The sequence below is a fragment of the Larimichthys crocea genome, chromosome XVIII, assembly GCF_000972845.2.
Source record: "Larimichthys crocea isolate SSNF chromosome XVIII, L_crocea_2.0, whole genome shotgun sequence".
NCBI lineage: Eukaryota > Metazoa > Chordata > Actinopteri > Sciaenidae > Larimichthys > Larimichthys crocea.
The window spans coordinates 853,380-861,955 of record NC_040028.1 but is presented as its reverse complement, the minus strand read 5'-3'; the positions used below and the strand labels follow the sequence as shown (position 1 = coordinate 861,955).

Sequence of the window (8,576 nt, the reverse complement as noted above, 5' to 3'; positions counted from 1 at the left end):
ACTGCACTGTAAAAGCACGGTGAACGCACCTGTGTCACCTGCAGCTGCAGCAGTGAGTTTGTGGATACATGTGGACAACATGGCAGAAAAACAGCCTGAGCCTTCAGTGGAAAAGAAAGGTAGGAAGAGAAAGTTCGGTCATTTGGAGACATTTTGGCTTTAAATCGTCGGACATAGAGCAGAAAGAGATTGTTTGCAAAGTTTGTCACACCGTCGTGTCTGCACCCCAGGGCAACACGACAAATTTGTTTAACCATTTAAAGTTCAGCCATAAAGTGGTCTATGACAAAGTATTGACGGAAAAGACCCAAAAAAGTGCAAGAGCGTCAACTTCAGCCACCGCCACTGCAACATAGTCCTCCATTGAGGACACTCTTTACAATGCCGCTGCATATCCCACCGGCTCCCGGCGACAGCGAGAGATTACAGAGGCGGTGACATTCATGCTAGCCAAGGACATGTGCCCCATCAGCACCGTTAACAACCCAGGGTTCAAAACACTGATGAAGACTGTGTGTTGCCATCCCGCTAACACTTTAACAGAGTTTCACTGCCGGCTTTGTATGATAAATGTCGCGCTGAAGTTAAAAAAAGATATCTCCACTTGGTAGCGCAATAAACACTTTTTTTTAATGAATAATCGTGTTCATTAAACATGATTTTAATATCAATTTAAAATAATCGTGATTATTATTTTTTCCATAATCGTCCAGCCCTACTTCCAGGAAGATGCCATTGGGTATTCATAAACTGAAATACAATTATTAAACTGCTCTTGTTTACAAACAAGGTCCACTTTTATTTTATTTCTGCAGTAAACACAAAAACTTTCACACAAATCAACTGAAAGGAACATTGTACTCTTGAACGTTCACAGGACTTTCTTTCAGATGTTTCCTCCTCTTAGCCGTGTGCCTACATTGGTTATGTGTGCAGACTAAGTGGGCTGGGAGGCCACAGGAGGGCTGGCCGACTGTTTGCAATGGTCCATGGAGCATGTCGTCAAGGGCAAGACCCTGTTCCCAAGACGACGACAACAGAGAGCCGACCATTACCCTGCTGGGAAAGTTTGGCATTCCACAAAAAAAGTAAAAAAAAAAAAATGAAGTTTTAGAGATTCTGAGGCTGCAAAGAAAGAAAAGCGATGCTAAAATCTAGTGTGTAAAAATGCACTTCACAATCCACTCAGTGCTCTGATAAATAGAGAAACAACTGGACCACCATCTGACAAAAACATGGCCACCAAAAGACTCAACAAAATCTGCTCCAGCCTAACCCAACATAATCCAGCCTCTCTGTCTCCATGGTGAAAGGGATTTTGTCATGAGTCAGACATCTTGGGGAAAATGCAGCCTGGCTGAGTGGATGTAATATTTGTGAAAGAATAAGCATGTGAGCCAAACGATGAGACAAATGAGGTGGGGAAATGGAGAGATACCCTGTAGTAAATTAGCCATGATGTCATGACTGCATGTTGGAGCCAGGGTAGAAAAAAGCATCAGTACTGATCCAAGAACAGAGGACTTGCATCCCATTTAGAAGACCAGCAGACTCTATATTTAAATATGAATGTGCAGGAGGACAGGAAAGGACTCTGACATCCTGGAAATAAGTTCTTCTCATTGCAGAGTGTTCCTCTTGCTCTTTCTAACAGTATTCATATGTTAGAATGTATGTCCACCATCCATGATCCTCCTCTCAACTTGCTCTTCCCCTCTCGGGATGGTGGGCCCGCTGCTCAGCTCCCAGGGCGGGCAGCTGGCTCTGCATCAGACACATCCGAGGACAAAAGGGAAACTCCGGATTGTCGTGGTGAGGGCAGCCACCCGTGGCAGTGCTCAGTGGGATTCCGGTTGTTTATGGTTGGCACTAATTACAGCTTGTCAGACTCACCAAGCTTTGAGACTCTGGTACAAAGAAAACATAGAACTGGTTTGGAAAGAAAAACACAGGCTGACCATTAAAACTGTCTCCACTTGCAGCAGGCCAGATAAAACATGGAGTGATGTAAACTCAATAGGGAGGCTTAAAGACATCAATCAGGATCAAGCTCACACTCCCCCGGGGAAGCCTATTAACTTGAGGAAGGGCACAAATTGCACTTTTATTGGCACCGTGGGGCGTGATGTGGTCAGCATATGGAGCATGTATGTATTATTGAGTTTACACTACAAGCGTGTTGTAAGGCTAATCTCTCTCTTCCAAGCCTCATGTCTACAGGGTTCATACACTTTTTCACTAGTTTTTTTCCATAACTTTTCCATGACTTTTCCAAAACCTTTCACAGATTATCCATAACCATAATTGTCGTAGTGCACATCGGCACTAAGACACGCACCCCCTAAAATGATATCATGATATCGTAAATGCGGAAATGAAGTGTAGAGAACATTGAGAACAAGTGTATTTTTTCTTCACACACATTACATTCAAATGCAGCAAGGTCATCAGGGCCCTACACTGAATATCAACAATGAAAATAGACTGCAAAAAATCTGAAGTCAAATGTCCATCCTTTTCCAATAAATTTAAGCAAAAACTAATGGAGACATCCAAATTCAGAGAACACAAGATTAACAAATGGCTACCTATTACAAACTAGGCGTTTCAAACAACAAAAAAATCCCATCAAATCCTAAAACCACACGGCACAGTACGATCTACAATGGTGCACGCGCGTGTGTGTGAGTGTGAGTGTGAGAGAGAGAGAGATTATGGTAGATGATGTTCTGCTGTTAAGTGCCATGTTGAAGTGCTATGTTGTGTGTGTGTGGGCGTGTGTGTGTGGTACCTGGTGTTCTGCTGTTGAATGCCATGTTGATGAAGACGACGCTACTGGTAGATGGCCTCTCTGTTGTGACCGTGGTCATGAAGTCAGTTATTGCTAATCTGTTCGTAGCTGAGGCTAGCACCTGGTGTTCTTGCCTTTTAGGGCTAACAAGTGCTGCCTCGCCCATATTAGACCATCAAAACTTTTCATGCAAAACTTGCACCGGGCACGTCCTTGTCGCCATCCCTTGCCAGCCACGTTGGTGAGCTTTCTTTTGAAAGCCACGCACTATTAAAGCTACACTTTCCCGGCATACTAAATCATGTCACGCCATCATCCAGCCGTTGCAGCACTAGCGCGCCGAGCAGGGTTGCCAGATATTACTGAAGATTTCCAGCCCTCAAAATGTTCAAGATCCGCCTGGCGACACTAAAACCTACCCAATTAGGAAACTACCCAATCTGGCAACACAGGGTTTGGCAGTCAACGGGCATATGCGGACTGCATTTGAGACATTTAAAAGTCAACTCGTGGGCAATTAGTTAACATTCGTTACCGGGCACATTAAATCAGATAATCGGCGAAACATTAAATTAATTTCCATGACTTTTCCAAAACTTTCGGGCAAAATACTTTTTTCCATAACTTTTCCAGGGCCTGGAATTTAATTTAAAATTCCAAAACTTTTCCAGGTTTTCATGACGTACGAACCCTGTGTCTAACTTCACTGTAAATATAGTGGCAGCATTGTGTCTGATAACTCATTGTTTGCAGTAGTGATGCACGATGTTGAAAAAATTTCAACTGATATCCGATAATTTCTTCCTGCTTCTCATGCCAATACCAATAACCGATAACTTCATATTTCAACCGAAAGTCCCTCATACGGGGGGCAGCGGAAATACATGCACAATACAGCAATACAGACGATTAGTGTCTGCTAGGAAGCACCACCGGACATGTAGCAACCAAGAGACGGGGAGAAATTCAGCTAAAAGCTCTACCAAGCATTGCTACCCAAACAAAACACAGTCAACCCCCAAGCAATTATCTGGGCATGTAACAAAAAACGAAAACAGCGCATGACAACTTAGTGCTTCTGCTAATTTCACCAGTTCAACCAAACCACACAAACGTCACGTGAAAGCAGAGACCTGCTGATTACAAAGATATGTGTCTCATCACTGTGCGATGAAAACTCTGTGAGCAGGCCCCCAAAAGAGTAGCAAAAAAATCCACAAAACTACACAGTATGTCTGATCTTTGCTGTTTTGTGTCAAAAGTTCTATTCCAGCGTGGAGAAACGCTGCTATGTTCTCCTGCTATGTCTCTGCTAATGTCTCCTGCTATGTCTCCTGTTAATGGTCTCCTGTTAATGTCTCCTGTTAATGTCTCCTGCTAGTCTCTCTGCTTTAGTTTGAATCAGTCATGAACTCCTGGTTGTTACATAAGACAAAGAGGCTTGACAGTGAAGTGTGACACCTCTTGGTGCGAATACTACCTTTGGGTTTACTTCATCTGGATCGTCATTGGTGGGTCAAAAGTGAATGTGGGCGGTACTATCGATCTCCTGACTCTGATTGGTCGACAGGTGTCAATCATTCACACTGTGTTATTTTAACCTTAGCAGCACCGCTAGCTGCACCGGGTCCTGCCAATAAGGTGAGATAGCCCCAAAACGCAGCGCATTTTTTGGGGCTACTCGGCCGCAAACAATTTCCACAATTCATTAATTTATCGGATCTTTTTATCGGTTAAAATGAACTATCGGGTCGATAAAAAATAACGTAATTTCTCTCCATATCGGCCGATATTTAATCAGTTCAATAAATATCGTGCATCCCTAGTTTGCAGTAGGGATGCACCGATCCGCTTTTCTTCAACTCCGATACGATACCGATATCTGAGATTTAATATCGGCCGTACCGATCCAATACAGAAAAAACAGCACAGAATTACGGTAAACAAACGGTATGTCTCATTGTGTGGAAAAGACTGGGATTATTCTTTTGTGCAAGGCAACATCTTTCCTGTTTTTTAATAACAAATAAACATAGAAAGTACTGATTTATTTATTTAATAACTGTGCATCAGTACAACAATTAAAAAAAAACCAATAGCTTCACAAGCTTGCCTGCACACTATTAGTAGACATTTCACCTCTTTCCTTTATCTCCTTCAAAGTTAGCTGCTTCATACTGCCTCTGTTTTGTTTACTCAGTTCAATGAACTCTGCGTGTTCTCTGGCGTGAAATTTTCGTAGGGTTTCATTTGGTTGTGTTATAATTGAAGTTATAACTCCTAGTTATAGCTCCTCGGAACATGGACTGTGCAGGTATTGCAAGTAGCCGTCGAGTTTGTTGGCTGAGGTAGTGTGAAAATTTCCAGATAGCCGATCCTTTCACTCGTGCGTGTTGTGTATGACGTCACTCATAGCACACGGCATAGAATTAGACTGAATAGATCGGCCGATATGGATCAGCCCATTGTCACCGATACCCAATCTAGAATCTTCTTCAATATGGGGACCAATACGATACCAATATCAGAGCCACCTCTCAGGACCGCCCACAAAATCCTGGACTGAAAACTGGGTGAAAAACAGTTTGAAACCTCTAACGCCAATTTCAGTAATATTGTTCAAAGTTTTTTTTTACATGTTTTCAGCAACTATTTTCAACATATTTAATGTATTTTGGAAGAAATTTCAGAATTGTCATCATTTAACAAGTTTAAAATATGGGGAAATTAGCTATAGAGACCAAAAGGTTAAAGACCACGAACCAGGCTGTAAATATGTTTATTTCTGCTAAATTGGACATTTTAATATGGAGACTGACTAATTTCTGTAGCCATCCTCAAGTGGCCGCTCGAGAGATTACAGTTTTTAGCACTGCGCATTGGCTTCATACATCACATAATGGCATCACCTGTGAGTGCCTTCCTTTTTAAGATGCCAGGCTTTAGCATTTTGTAATATTCACAGAAATAACACTGTGCAGCTCACAGCTGAAGTGCATTTGATATCCAGTCTGACACTTGTGGTATATGTCGTTTCCTACCCTCTGGGCTGCTGGTTTTTAATGGTCCCACATTTTTACAAGATCCATATACCATCTTGACAACTGTGGGCGTATAATTTATTTTCCCCACCAAGCTTTGGACTGACAAGTTTATAGCCAATCACACACAAGAGGTGTCCATGTGCAGCATGTGGTCTGTAGATAGCACCGATATGAGCATGAAGGGATGCAGCACATAGGAACCACTGTGACAGCTCAAACCTGTGGATTTTTTTAGCTGGGAGAAAGAAGCGCCTCAGGTGTCAAACAAGGAAATCAGCAAAGCAAACAGTGTGAGTAAAATCCAGCAGGCAGTCTCTGAAATGTGCACTGCATGGGAACACGAATCCAACCCAGCAGCCCACGCTCTGCAATTACCTCAAGTATGTTTGACTTTCCTCTCGCTATGTGCTGCTTGGATTATGAAAAGACAACTACCAGCCACTTTTAGTTTGGCTGAGCGTCACTCACTACATTCTGACTACTGCTTATATTGTTAGGAGGAGGGTGAGCATGAGATAAAACAGGAAGCTCGTAAAATTCCTGGCAATTCCCACGAACAAAAAAAATAAATAAATAAATCACCAAATGTTGACTGTGAAACGGTTTTGTCATACAACATAGCCACATGCACACACGCTGGGACATGCACATGCTGACTCATTTTATGCTTCATATATTTTCAATGTTGTCATTAGTCTGTCTGTCGTGCCCGTATGAAACATGTGACAAACATACGTACATTAACATAAAAGCCCTTCATGAAGAAAGTCAGCCTGAATAAGAGATAGATAGATAGACAGAGAGAGAGAGAGAGGATGACGTGAAGCAAAGGGCTGCATGCTGGAATCAACCCAGACACTGCCTGTAATGGCTCGAAACCCAAAACCTCACTGGGCACATCAAACTTTGCTCAGATTTGGTCTTTCCCTGGTTTATGTTCTTCTAAATAGGCTTCTACGTGTGTAATATGCTACGTAGTTCATTGTTTTTGCTGTTGTCTGTTTTAACAACCAGCAGTTTGCAGGTATTTTATTTTGAAATCCATTCTCTATGGCTTTCTGTGTCGGGCTTCCTGTCAGCTCGAGCTGCTCTGTGGAAATTGACGCGGGCTGCTCATGGCGTCCATCAAAAATAGAACAGCCGTGTATTTCAGGCGGAGCCAAGTGGAGGCCACTAGGCTGAAATATGTGCACCAGAATCTGAATTTAAATCATTTACATTTGGAATTTGAATTGCTTAACTCTGAAATTTGCATTAAAAAAATGAATTTGAATCACATCATTAAATTTGTATTGTTACGTTTAAATCACTGCATGAAAAACTGAATTGTAATTTATTATTACTTTGGAACTGAACATTTTCTGTGACAAACACCCGGGTAGTGAGGCAGAGCAATCGAGCACAGATACACAGGACGCCTCTTCGGCCAATCAGCACCTACGTGTGTGGGTGTGTGTGTGTGTGTGTGTTGTGTGTGTGTGGTGTGTGTGTGTGTGGTGTGTGTGTGTGTGTGTGTGTAAAATTAAAAATTAAAAACAGATGAACAAGCAGCAGTAGTTGCTGTGGCAATAATGCAGCTGAGCCGCAAAGCACAAAAACCTTGTAAATTAATGCCGAAATCACGACTGTTTTTAAAATAAAAACTAATAACAAATGCCCATAACACAGCAGTGGTTAAGTGCCCCAGACACTGGCAACTGCACACACACACACCACACACACACACAACACCACAGATGTTTGTCACAGAAATTGAATTGTGAGAAAGAGTTTCAGTTTTTTAATGCAAATATTACAAGTTTAAAGCAAATTCAAATTCAAATGTAAATTATTTAAATTCAGTGCTGGTGGCACATCTTCACCACTCTGGGACGCTTCTGAACCGCCCGTGGTGAAGCCGGTGGGGTTGGATACATCGCTGGCGTATCACTGTGGCACACACGCAGCGGGCACCCGGTGGAATTTGGGGGTAAGTACATGAGCCATGGCCATACTAGGTGGTTATACGTACATTTTGAGTGGGATTGAGTGGAGGGAGCGAGAGTGTTAATTATTAAAGAAGTAAATTTGACTATTGAAATATTTAATAATATATTAGTCAGATTATAAATTACTGTAATGAAATTACTTTTGTCCCACAGTTAATGGCTCCTTCAAAACTCAACTTTAACGTCCGAATCTTACCAGGTGATTAGCAGAGCTACTCGCGTTCATACCAGTCAAGGTTTCAAACCCCACCAGGACTGCTGCGGTCTGTTTCAGAAGCCGCAACATGTTCCAAAGAATCACTAGTTTTTTCTTTTTCTATACTTCACACAATGAACCTGTTTCACATTCTCAATGGTGAATTAAACAGAAATGATGAAGGATGAACTCAAGCAGGGACGGTGTAAGAAGTGCTATCATCTTCCTGTTCCAGTCTCTCTCTCTCTCTGGGGGCTCCTTCCACCCCACCTGGCTTCTCCTGACTGCTAAAAGAAACAAACAAGAAAGGGTTCCTCTGATGCCTGCAGAGAGTACTCCATTATGTGTTGGTGCAGGTGTCCTGTACCCAGCACTACTCTCAGATGGTGCTGGCATGAGGAAGGAAATATGCGAGCCAGAATAATAAAGGGAATTTCCCCAATAGACGGGTTCTTCTTAGAGTGAAGAAAAAACAAACACAACACTGGAGTGAAAGTCCTTCTTAATGTGCATATAAACAGTGCCAGAGGGAGGGACCCAACCCTGATGTCAAGAAG

At 42.4% G+C, this 8,576-nt stretch overlaps 1 pseudogene; it reads left to right on the top strand.

Moving 5' to 3' along the window:
* Nucleotides 1–1,722: 1,722 nt before the first annotated feature.
* The window catches only part of LOC113748168 (glycogen debranching enzyme-like), a 21,392-nt pseudogene continuing 14,538 nt past the window's right edge, over nt 1,723–8,576 (top strand).